The following is a 12,605-nucleotide window of genomic DNA, read 5'->3' as shown; positions in this document are numbered from 1 at the left end:
CTAAATAAAGATCATGACCACAAGGGTCAAATTTCATGTGATCATGTGAGGCCATGTGTCATTTGACTCAAATAACCCTAATGGGCCATGTTACTGGTCAAAAATCAAAATCTAAGTAAAAGGAAGACAAATCAAATTTGAATTCATTTTCAAATTATAAAAGTCCTTTTTGCCCCTTTTGACTAATTCAAAATCCATGAGGAATTTGGGGTTAAGGCAAAAAGCAAAGTTGGAGATTATGTTATGTAGATCAACTTTGGTATTCAAAGTTTTTCAAGTTTACATATAAAATTTGGAGTAATTTTGAAATGATCCAAATGCTCAAATGCACCCCAAATTCAAATTTCAAAATGGAGGCAGAATTTGAAAATGTTCCTAGAAGCAAAGTTGTAGAGCTTTGAAAAATTGAACAACTTTCATTTTTGGAGATTTTCAACTTCTTTAGAAAATTTGGGAGTAATTTGAAAATGGAAGCAGTGGCAGTTCTATAATTATTTCAAAAAAATCAACTCCACCTCACTGCTTGCCGCCGGCGCCACGCGGGGGTCACCGCCGATCAAATTTCACCGCTTTCACACATAGTGACACTGCTGCCATCTCTGTGGCGAGCTCGCCTGTGTGCTGTCGACACCGCACACCTTCCTTGTTTCTATAAATAGGAACGAGCCGCCGTCATTTTGCAGTTTCCTGTCGACTGTTCGCTGCCGGTGACATTGCCTGCGATCGTCAAATTCATCCTTGTCGGACCACCTCAGGCCAATTGCATTGGCCAGCAGCTCCGCCTCACCTTACCTGCTCATTCCCGACCTGCTCGCCTCGCTTCTAGCCGATCAGCACCACCGCGCAACGTCGTCTTCTTCGGAGTCGACCGAAGCTCCTGCCGCGACCCACCTTACCGTGGCCTAGGGTGATTCAGTACGTCTCCGCCTGCACCAAGTACATCATCGTGATCACGGTGAGCTCCTGAGCGTGATGCTCACTCTTCTTTTGACTCTACTACACCGTAGCCCTAGCTACATCGACCGCCGTTGAGTCCGAGCCGCCATGGCCGGCGTAGAGTTCCATCCGGTGTGCCCTTTGCTGTTCTAAGGGTTGGGATAGGTTCAGCGACATGGTGTAGATCATGTAGGTGTAGTCCGTCTCACCAGAGAGTCACCACCGGCGTGTTTTGCTGGCCAGAGCTGGCCGCGCCGCCATGTCTTGTTCCCTGTCGCTGATGAGTGGGGTCAGTCTGTCAGTGAGAAGGGAGAAGAAGAACAGTGAAAATTGTTATTTTCTGATTTTTGAATAGTGCAGCAATTTTTCAATTTTGTAGGAATTTATTTACACATCCAAAAATTCTGAAAATTTGTGGGATAGCTTTTGTACATGATCTAGTATGGTTTAAAAATTTGAAACATGAAATTTGAATAAATTTTTAATGTTCAAATATTTAGTCCATTAATTAATAAATGTAATTTCCATGATTTTTGTAAGTCGCTATATAACTCCAAAAATTATGAAATTTGTTTTGGTACACTAATTTGTCATGAGGAAGCTTACATAAAAATTTGAGCTTAATTGGACAAAGTTGATTTTATACCTAATGTAGACTTAATTATTTAATTAATTATTCATTTAATTAATGTTTAATCAATTAGGATTTGTTTAACTTTAGAATTGATTGTTTACCTTGGGTCATTAACTTATAATGATCCTTAGTACCTTAATTAGTATTTGAACTCATACCTAATTTGTAATTAGTAAATCTTAATGACATTTCATGTGATAACAAAGGTCATTAACAAGTTAACTCATCGAAACCCTAAGTGTTGATTAGTGTTGGATCTTGTTTTAGTCATGTTTTGTGACTAGTAGGGTTTCAAGATCCATTTGGTCAAGTCACATGTATGGTTCTTAATGGTAGGATTGCAAGTTGGTTTTGTTGGCTTGCAACTGTACCGTGAAATAAAGTCATTTGTAGGTGTTTTTACATTTCATGTACCATGAAAGCATCATGTTTACATTATCATCATGTTAAAGCATATGTTATCATTTCATGTAGAACCCGAGAACGAAATGATTCTTGTTGAGCAAGTTCTGGAAGAATCCCCGGTTGTCACAGGGATTCGATAATTGTGGTACTGATCTAGAACCTAAGATCGTCAACGAAGGCAAGCCCCGGTTTATGCATTAAGCCATTATCTTGTTACTTTGAAAAGTTTATCACCTATGTTACTTACTGCATTAAGTTGATTACTTCAAATGTTACCTACTTGATGCATTACCTACCTTGTTACTTGTTTACCATCCTTGAAGATGTTTTCATTTACAAAGGCATAGATTGCTTAGTATGCTTTATGGTAGGCTTTCAAAGTAAAAGTTTTCGATATAATCAAAGATGGCATACTGGCCAAAGAAAGAAAGAATGTAGAATGAACTAGAGACTAGTCAGTATAACTTATCTTGAATGTTGGGTAATGTTGCTGGCTATGTCGCTTAAAGGCCACTCATTATGGATCTTCTGAACGAGACACTTTGTAGTACTGGTCACATACTCCGGTAAGCCTACTTTGGCTAATCCGATACTAAGACGAATGCCCGCGCACTGGGAGTGGAGAGATGGCGGGAGTAGCTGTGTACCCTCATGGCTGGAATGTGGCTGGATTTGAGGTGTGCTGTACTCTCGGGTGGCGTGGAGACGGCTTAGTATAGGAGGATCCGGTAGCGAGGTTGATATATGCAAGATTAAGTTCTACATATGTTGTGTGATAAGGAATCCTCAGCTAGGACTTGAATCAATTCGAATTGCTGGTGCTCCACGGTTATGGAGACTCGATTCATTACAGAAGCAATGTAGTACTGGTGAATTACTAAAATATGAGAAAAGAATGGAATGAGAAGGAATGGAATACGAGAAATGTACATTTAGTTTGAGATAATGAACAAAAGGTACTTAGGGGTAAATTTGAGAATATGATAAATATAGTAAGCTTTTGGTAAAGGACTTTGAATTTTGCTACATCCTTACCTTGCCCCAAACCCCTGCATCTCTAAAGTCTTACACCCTGTTACAGTCAGGTTAGTCTTGTTGAGTACTTTTGTACTCAGGGTTTGTTAACCCTTGTTGCAGGTGAGTCGCATGCGCAGGCTTGTTTTGGTCCCTGCTGCATGTCTATGTTTGAAGTCAATGACGATGAGGAGTGATGAATGGCCTTTGGACAAGGCACTAGTTTGTATGATAAATAAAGTTAATGTAATATTATCCTGCTACTATGGTTGTATGACACTTTTGGTATTGTAAGTTTGAAAACAACTGGTTTGTAACTATGTTATCTTAAGACTTCCGCTATCTTTTACTCTGGTATATATTTGAATAAACTGTTGTAATCTGCAATGACTGTGATTGGGATCCTGTTTGAAAAGAGAAACGTGGATGATTCGGATTTCCCGAGGACACCCGACAGACCTGTTGAGTTATTGGGAACTCGTGTATGCTATCCGAGGTCTGTTAAGACAACGATAGGTGCATGTGGGCCCAATTCCTTAGGAGGTTCTGCCACAACAGCTATATTCAATGTTTTCCATGTCTCCCAATGCAAGAAATGTTTTCGTGTGCCCGAAGAAGCTATTGAACCCGCTAGTGTTAAGATCCAGTCGAATTTAACCTATGAAGAAATACCTATTCGAGTGCTTGAGACAATGGAAAGATTGACCCATAGCAAAGTCATTAAATTCTACAAGGTGGTATGGAATAACCATAGTGAGCAAGACGCTACGTGGGAGCGAGAGGATTATCTTCGTGAGGTCTATCCAGTTTTCTACAAGAGATGGTTAGTCATGCAAATCTCGGGATGATATATCTTTAAGGGGGGAAGGGCTATAACACCCTAGGTGTTAAGCATGCATTTGGCATTGACATTGCATGAGCACAAGCATCATTGATCATTCATGAGCATGAGCATCTCAAAGTTTATCTCTATGATTGCTTATATCACATGTGTTTGTTACTAAATACTTTACATATGCTAGGGTTTGCATGTGACTAATGTATAAAATGTTTGAGGGACCCTAGGAGTACCTTTAACATGTTTAGAATGCCATTTGGAACAACTTTGGTATTCATGACTTGGACCAATTTGGCCTCTAAGTCATGGTTATAGTGCAACTTATCATTTTCAAGTTGCATGGTTGACCTAAGTTGAACTATAGCATAGTGTTTGCATGGCTGTGCACCCTTAAGCAAAGTTGTAGTACTTGACTTGAGTAACAACTTTTATTTTTGAGTAACAACTTGACTAGCACCGTGCCATCATGCCATCACCGTCGCTCCACCGTGCCCGCTCACCGCCATCGTTGCACCACCAGCCTAATCTAGCCCGCCAGCCACTCTACCATCATCACCTCTTCCACCCTAACCTGCTAGCCCCACTTGCTGATCTAGGGTAAGGGCGCATTTTGCTTCGCCACCACTGCGTCATCATTGGAGCGCCACCGCACGCTCGGCTCACTATAGCCACGCCATTCCACCGCACCTCTTGTCCACCTCTTCTCTGATCTGTAGCTGCTTTGTGGTCCATATGCTTAGGCAAGAACTAGGTTAGATGTTACTACATAGTCATGCAGGAACACATCGCTGCTCCTACCATGGCTGCCATGGCCGTGAGCTTGAGCTCACCACAGCCAACTATCTCGGGGTCACTCCAGTCCCCGCTCTTAGTCATCTCTGCATAGCCTTGTGACCTAGATCCAATAGGCTAGATGGAGACTCCTCTCTCACAGCTAGCTAGTTAGAATGGAGAGCCCTGCCATAGCGCACCATGTGCCGCCGCTTGGCCATGCACATGGCCAAGCTTTTCCATTGTGTCACCATGGCCTAATCCTTGTTGTAGTGCTGCACCAGGACACCTGGATGGAGGATCTATCATCATCAGCAGCATGCCATGGTTGGAGATGGCTAGGTGCACCATTGCATAGCTCCACCAGTGCCACCATCGCTGCCAATGAGGGTGCTCTGGTGCACCACTGGTGAGATAGGGCTGGCCGGAGCACCTCCTCTACTCTAAAGGGTACCACTGGGTGCGGGAGATCATGGGGAACAAATTGGTGTCACTGTCATCATCGGTGATCTCACCACCGGTGAGATAGGGCTAGCCAGAGCACCTCCTCTACTCTGGAGTCATTGACGTGTGGGTCCTACTGACCAGCGGGCCCCATCTGTCAGTCTATGTAGTTATTGATTTCTTATTTGTTTTCATAGATTTGAATGCATGTTTCAAAAATGTCCAAATGGGGTGAACTAAATTTTGTTGGATTCATCATGAAGTGTAGTATTTGATAAAAATATGAAATGCAGTGTTCCTAATATTTTTCTAGGAGAATTAAATGGAGGTAAATTAGTCCTTTTAAATTGTTTGCAATCTTTTAAAATACATAACTTGAGCTAGGGAAGTGATAAAATTGTTGTTCTAATTTTTTTGAGTTTGTATTGACATGGTCTAGCTAGGAAAAAGGCTAAACTTGCAGTAAACTTGATTGGAGTATGGTCTTTCTATTTATCTTTTAATAAATGGTGTTTTCTAAGGAAGTTCATAAGGATATAAATAAGTAACATATTGCCATGCAAATTTTTGTACAGTGTTAATGGGTTTTAGGGAAGTTAACAAAAGTATGAAATATGTTGTTTGACACTTTTCTATAGGGTTAACAATTTTCACTAAAGTCAGCCCTTATACATTATCATTTATGTAGAGGGTGTTGTACTTGTCTTTTTGGCATGAAATTTGTACAGTAGGATTTTGGGGTCCTATGTATGCTACTACAATTTTCTCAGGATTTATGGAGCACTGGAAATATTTCTCTAATAAATTAGTTTATTATATAAAGAAATTAATAAAGGTAACTAAATACATTAGTTTGTCATAAACATAATGTTTTATATAGTCCTTGTGATGTATATGATCTTCTGATAATGGTAGTTGTGCTTGAAGTTGATTGGTTATGTGCGGCTACTTAATTATTGCTTTATAATTCTGCTAGATGGCTACAGGAGTAGTTTTGTTGTATTGATAAATTGATGATGATAATTATTTTTCCAGTGAAACTTGTTATTAACAAAGTTGTAGATAACTTACTTATCTTACTTGTGTAAAACTTTCATGGTAATAGGCTAAATGCTTTGGAAGTTATAGCTATTAGAAGTCTGCTGTCAGAATTTGCTTGTCTACTGGACAGATCTGGATTATTGAATTGTTTATCCTAGATAGCTATTAAATCATCTTGTGATGACTAAATGAAAGTTGTAGGTAATTTTATGATCTTTCCAAAAAGTCCTAGATCAAAACAATTGGTTGAGTAAAACTCCATTTATGATCTAAACTTGTAGCTACTGTGTTGTTGTCCAGAAACGGACTTAGTGTGGATTATTGAAAATTCTAGAGAAGAGATATGCACCCACTCAGTAAATAGGAATTCTACTTGATTATCATCTAAGTAACTTGGTATAATCATCAACATAGAATCATTCATGTTCTCATGTCATATCATCCACAATCCGTCTTATGCATCTATGATAGTTACGTTATGCATATGCATGCAATAGGTGCAGTGGAAGAAATCACATTGGTGGAACTCAAAGCTGATCCACAAGAAGAGAACTTGGAAGTTCAGCACCAAGAAGCTCCAGGCAAAGGCGAGCCTAAAGTTGATCATCTCCTAGAGTGCCCTGACCACCAGCCTAGCCACGTTTGTGAAAGGCAAGCCCTGGAGCATTCTAACTCTCCCCTGTTTTACAAAATATTACTTGAGTCCTTTATATTTGATGCATTAGGTTATAAGAGTTGATTAGAACCACTTGTTAAATATACTTTCCTTGTCCAGAAATGTCTATCTTGAATCCTTTGTAGGTCCATGATCGACCTTTATGCTTAGCCATGCTTAGACCGGTAGAAGTCGGGTGATTTCCTTTCACCTACGAGCTATAGGTGGTGACTTGATCATGGTTGGCTATATTGTGCTATCGTGGAACATAACCTGGTGATGTTGAACAATTGGAGATCGGATGGAATCTTATATGTTAGGTGGTGATGTATAGTGATTCTGTCTATGTCATTTAAGGACCGGCCGTTGGAGGCCCTCTTGTCATGTTGAACGCATGCTTCTCACATAGTTGGCCGGATAAGTCATTCTGACCATGAAGTCGAGTAGCTCAACTCAGGCCGGGGACATGAGTAGTTAAAGTGCCCACCCTAGAGGTAGTAAGGATGTGTGGAGAACCAATGACGTGAGTCCAAGGGTGGGTTCGAGTCCTAAGCTTCCTGGAAGATTGGTAGTATCTTTGAGCGTATGACGTTGGTCTTACCCGTGATTTGGACCTGAGTTGTACCAAAGGTGACCAAATGCGACCCTGACGGGGGGAGTATGGGTGTGTGTTAGGAATAATTCCCCAGCTAGGTAGGAATCAATTCGAATCATTATCTCTCCTGGAAAGTGTTGGTCATGTGGATTATGAAAATGCTCAACTTGATATGGTTACTATTGTGATGATTTAATGGTATACAACAAGTTTGGCATAGGATAGATGCTAATCTAGAATGGAACAGGAATAATAAACTCATTATTCAAAGGTTAAAAGATACTAGATAAATATTGGCTTATAGGCAAAGGATGTCAACCAACTCCACTTATAAGCCTTGCATAATCCTTGGTGTCTCTTATTTTTGGTTTATAACGGGTAAGTCTAGCTGAGTACCTTCTCGTACTTAGGATTTATTTCCCTATTATTGTAGATAATGTGATGTATCATGGCTACTGTAAGCACTACTTTGCTCCTGCAGTGGATGTGGAATAGGACGATGGGCATGGTCATTCTATATATCATTTCACCCTTGTGCTTTTATTGGAGATGACTATGAAACTGGCTATGTATCTAAACTACTATTGATGTAATTCAGAACTATGTTGCTTCCGCTATTGCTAAACTGATGTTGTAATAACTATGTTGGAACTTCGATGTATGACAAACTATTTGTGAACTTGTGTAACATGTGGCTTGTATGTTGAATCATGTACGATCTTGGCTTGTATGTTGGTTGATTCAAGATCCTTCGTGATACTCGATGGACTATCGGATTTATATGGGCTCAAGTGTGATGGTTTGACTACCTCGGTGGTTGCTATTGTACTTGTTCTCTTATAAATTAGATAGTTCTGTTACACTCCTCACCAGGCAGCAGCCACTCCTTAGCCATGGTCCACGCGTGGAGAAGACCATGACAGACGAGGCCCTCCATGCATAGGAAGGTTATGTCAAAGCTGGCACCACGGATCCATTGGAGTTGTGGGCCAGGTGAATGCAATATCGATGATGGCAAGGATGTGGAGACATGAAACCTGAGTGATTGGTGGCGGCGGTCATGGCTACAGAGGCAATGTATGGAATCTAGGGGGGTGAGCCCTTTGGTTTTATAGGGGCGACAAATGCGAGGAAACCAATTGCCCACCTAGATCTCTGCAACTACCATGATCTAGCACAATGTCCCACAACTGGATGTGCACATGCAATCTCTATCCGTTCCCTTGGAAAACTCGCCTGACATTTCGCCTCTCCGGATGGGACACGACTCATCATGAGTAAGAGGAATACAGATCTAAAAGTGCCTCTTTGGCCCAACCAGGCCCTTTTTGTTCACAGGTCGTCCCATTGATGGGTTCAACAACCACTCTAGGCACCTTTAGGGTGAGAGGTGGAAAGGGATGGGCCCGCTAATGGCATGTACCCAAGCGCATGAGCACCGTGGGCATCTCGGCCCATGTTCAAGTCTCAGCCGGTTATGATCCATGGTTTTTTTCAAAGAAAGGTACTTAGCCCTCAGGACCAGTTGAATAGACCCAAGAACTATATGGATTGATCACTGAGAATCTAGGTTCAGTCACCAAGCTCACCTAAGCTAGATCTCCACAAATAGGATATTAGGGGGCCCCACTCAAACTAGCCCATTAACTGCTCATCCGGGTGCAATGATTCGTCCTTAGAGGAAAATCATGGCACGGCTCGACCCCTCTATTTTTATCAAAAAAACACTTGAGGGAAGACAATCACAAAGATGAACCAATCCTTGACTAGGCCCCTGCTATGGGAGGGGGCTTGAGGAAAGGGAATCATCGCCCCTAGGTCATGCTATGGGCAAATAAAGAAGGCCGAGGCCTTTAGAGTCCTCCCATTTAGAAAAGCCTCTAAAGGAGTATTCTACTCCTCCGTAGGCTCAAGGGCTACTATCAGGGACCAATACTAGGGTACCCTAAAGAGGAGGAGCTAATAACCATCAACATTGATTGATCCGACTAGTCAAGAGCACTGACTACAGCTCTAACCAACCCCTAGGTGCGGAAGCTTAGCCTCGCCTAGCCTCTAGGGGTGGGCTCTCCCTCAGCCTGACACCGAGGCCATGGGCTCTGCCTCGCCTGACCTCTAAGGGCTGGCTCTGCCTCACCTAGACTCTTGGGGTAGGCTCCACCACTCTCGATAATGAGGTAGCGGGATCTGCCTCGCCCAACCTCTGAGGGCTGGCTTTGCCTCACCTGGCCTCTAAGGGTGGACTCTGCCTCGCTCAACCTATGGGGGTGGGCTCTGTCTCACCCAACCTTTGGGTTTGAACTCTACCTCACTTGACCTCTGAGGGCAGGCTCCACCTCGCCCAACACCGAGGCAGCGAGCTCCCTGCCTTGCCCGACCTCTGTGGGCTGGCTCTGCCTCACCCAACCTCTAAGGGCAGGCTCTGCCTTGCTCAACACCGAGGCCATGGGCTCTACCTCACCCAACCTCTGAGGGCTAGCTACTCCTCACCCAGCCTCTGAGGGTGGGCTCCACCTCGCCTGACACAGAGGCCACGGGCTCCACCTCACCCAACCTCTAAGGGCTGGCTCCGCCTCGCCCGACCTCTGAGGGCGGGTTCCACCTTGCCTGACATTGAGGTCATAGGCTTCACCTCACTCAACCTCTAAGGGCTGGCTCCACCTCGCCTAGCCTATAGGGGTGGGCTCCACCTTGCCCAACCTCTGGGGGTGGGCTCCACCTCGCCCGATCCTTAGGTTTGCACTTTGCCTTGCCCGGCCTCTAGGGGGGACTTCACCTCGACTGACCCTAAGGCCGAGGGATCCGTCTTGCCTAATGGAGACCCATACCACTGCCAACCACTCTAGGTCCAAGAGAATGCACCTGGGTCAAAGCTCTGACCCTAGGGAGGTGATTAGCATGCCCTGGTATAACCCATGGCCATGATGGGCCATACCTAGGGATTCACATTAGGAATAGCGTCGAGCATACCAGTACTGTTCTACCTAACCCTCATATGAGCACTGATAGGCGCATTAGTTCACCATGATGTCCACCAGGATGGAGTGGAGTACCATGATCAGGGAGACGACGCCTACACATGGCGCTAGTGACAGATAGGGCTATGATGTGGAGCTAGTCCCTATTGATGTCTACAGGGTTGGTAGGACCTACTGTGAAGGAAAAGAAAGACCCAGTGATCCTGGAGGACTTCTTCTCCTTCTCATTCTCCTCTTTTCCCTCTAGTATAACCCATGCTTTCCCTTGGCCTATAAAAGGGAAAGCAGGGCAGTCCCATGAAGGGGACTCAAACCCATTGAACCCTAAACCGATTAGAACACACAAGCACACAGCTAGGAAGCGACTGAGCTCTCAGCACCCAGTTCGCTCCTCTCACTAGAGACTTGGGACCTATCCCTCTCTCGACCATTTGTAACCCCTACTATAAACTTTTAGTGCTAGTAACACAAGTAGCAGCAACGAACTAGACATAAGGACATTCTGCCCGAACCAGTATAAACCTCATGTCCTCTTAGCACACCATCTGAGCCAAAAGCGCAATATTAGAAATTTACTAGTCAATGGCAACTCAAAACACTGACAGAAAGTGAAAGTGATGATGATGATGAACCAACTAAAGATGAACTAATTGACATGTTGGAAGATGCTAAAGAACATTGACATTAAGAGAAGGAAATGCAAAGACTTGCATAAGGAACTCAAAGCCCTTAAGCAAGCTTTGATGAACTCAATGCATCTCATGAGAGTCTAAAGGAAGACCATGAGGAGCTTGGCAAGGCTCACAAGAAGCTTGAAAAAGCTCATTCCTCTCTACTTAATGAGCAAAATGAGAAGGAGCATGTTATAACATGTGACAAATGCTTAACATGTGACATAATTGATGAATCTTTCTATAAGACTATTGTTGTTGCTCCTGCTAACCCTTCATGTAGCTCATCATCCACTTTCACCTCACCTATGAGTGATGGTTTCACTTGTGATGCCTCACTTATGGTTGAGAATGTGACCCTCAAGAAGGAGGTCAATGAGCTCACTCTCGCCATAGGCAAAGCCCATGGTGGTGATGACCGCTTGCTTATGTGCTTGGGTAGCCAAAGAGCTTCTCTCTACAAAGAGGGATTGGGCTATACCTCCAAGAAAGGCAAGGCGGCTTTGCTCCTCACAAGACTAGTTTTGTGAAAAACAATGGTCGGTTTTGCACTAGTTGCAAGCAAGTTGATCACATAGAGCAAAAATGCATGAACAAGAGACCACAAAGCTAATGTATTCCTTAGTTAAGCTTGATTTTTTCTATGTGCTTACTAAGGGTACTAATGGTGTTCATGCTAAGTTCCTTGGTGCACCATTGATGGGCTCAAAGAAGAAAGTCATTTGGGTAACAAAGAGCTTAGTAACTAACCTTCAAGGACCCAAGCAAGTTTGGGTACCTAAAAAGAATTGGTCTTCTTTTGTAGGTCAATTACTGAAGCCGGAGAAAGGCATTGGGTTCTTGATAGTGGGTGCACTCAACACATGGCCTGGTGATGTAAGAATGTTCAACTCAATCGACACCAATGATAGCAATGGTTATGATAGTATTACATTTGGTGACAATGGCAATGGCAAGGTCAAGGGGCTTGCTAAGATTACACTATCTAATGACTTGAGTATTTCTAATGTGTTGCTAGTTGAGAGCTTAAACTTCAATTTGCTATTCATGGCTCAATTGTGTGATCTTGGATTCAAATGCATATTTGGAGTAGATGATGTAGAGATCATAAGTGTAGATGGCTCTAACTTGATCTTCAAAGGCTTTAGATATAAGAATCTATACTTGCTTGATTTCAATGCTAGTGAAGCTCAATTGTCAAGATGCTTGTTCACTAAGTCTAGTATGGGTTGGTTATGGCATAGAAGGCTTGGTCATGTTGGAATGAAACAATTGAATAGATTGGTTAAGCATGACTTGGTTAGAGGCTTGAAAGATGTTGTGTTTGAGTAGGATAAGCTTTGTAGCTCTTGTCAAGTTGGTAAACAAGTTGGAAACACCCATCCTAAGAAAAGTATGATGAGCACTAGTAAAGCATTTGAGTTGTTGCACATGGACTTGTTTGGACCAACACAATACACTAGCATCGATGGAAACAAATATTGCGTTGTGATAGTGGATGACTATACTAGATACACTTGGGCATTCTTTCTAGTGGACAAGAGTGATGTATTTGCAACATTCAAGTCACTTGTCAAAGGCATTCACAATGAGTTTGAAACAACCATCAAGAGATTTGGAAGT

The sequence above is a fragment of the Miscanthus floridulus genome, chromosome 4, assembly GCF_019320115.1.
Source record: "Miscanthus floridulus cultivar M001 chromosome 4, ASM1932011v1, whole genome shotgun sequence".
NCBI classification, from domain to species: Eukaryota; Viridiplantae; Streptophyta; class Magnoliopsida; order Poales; family Poaceae; genus Miscanthus; species Miscanthus floridulus.
This window is presented reverse-complemented; position numbering follows the sequence as displayed.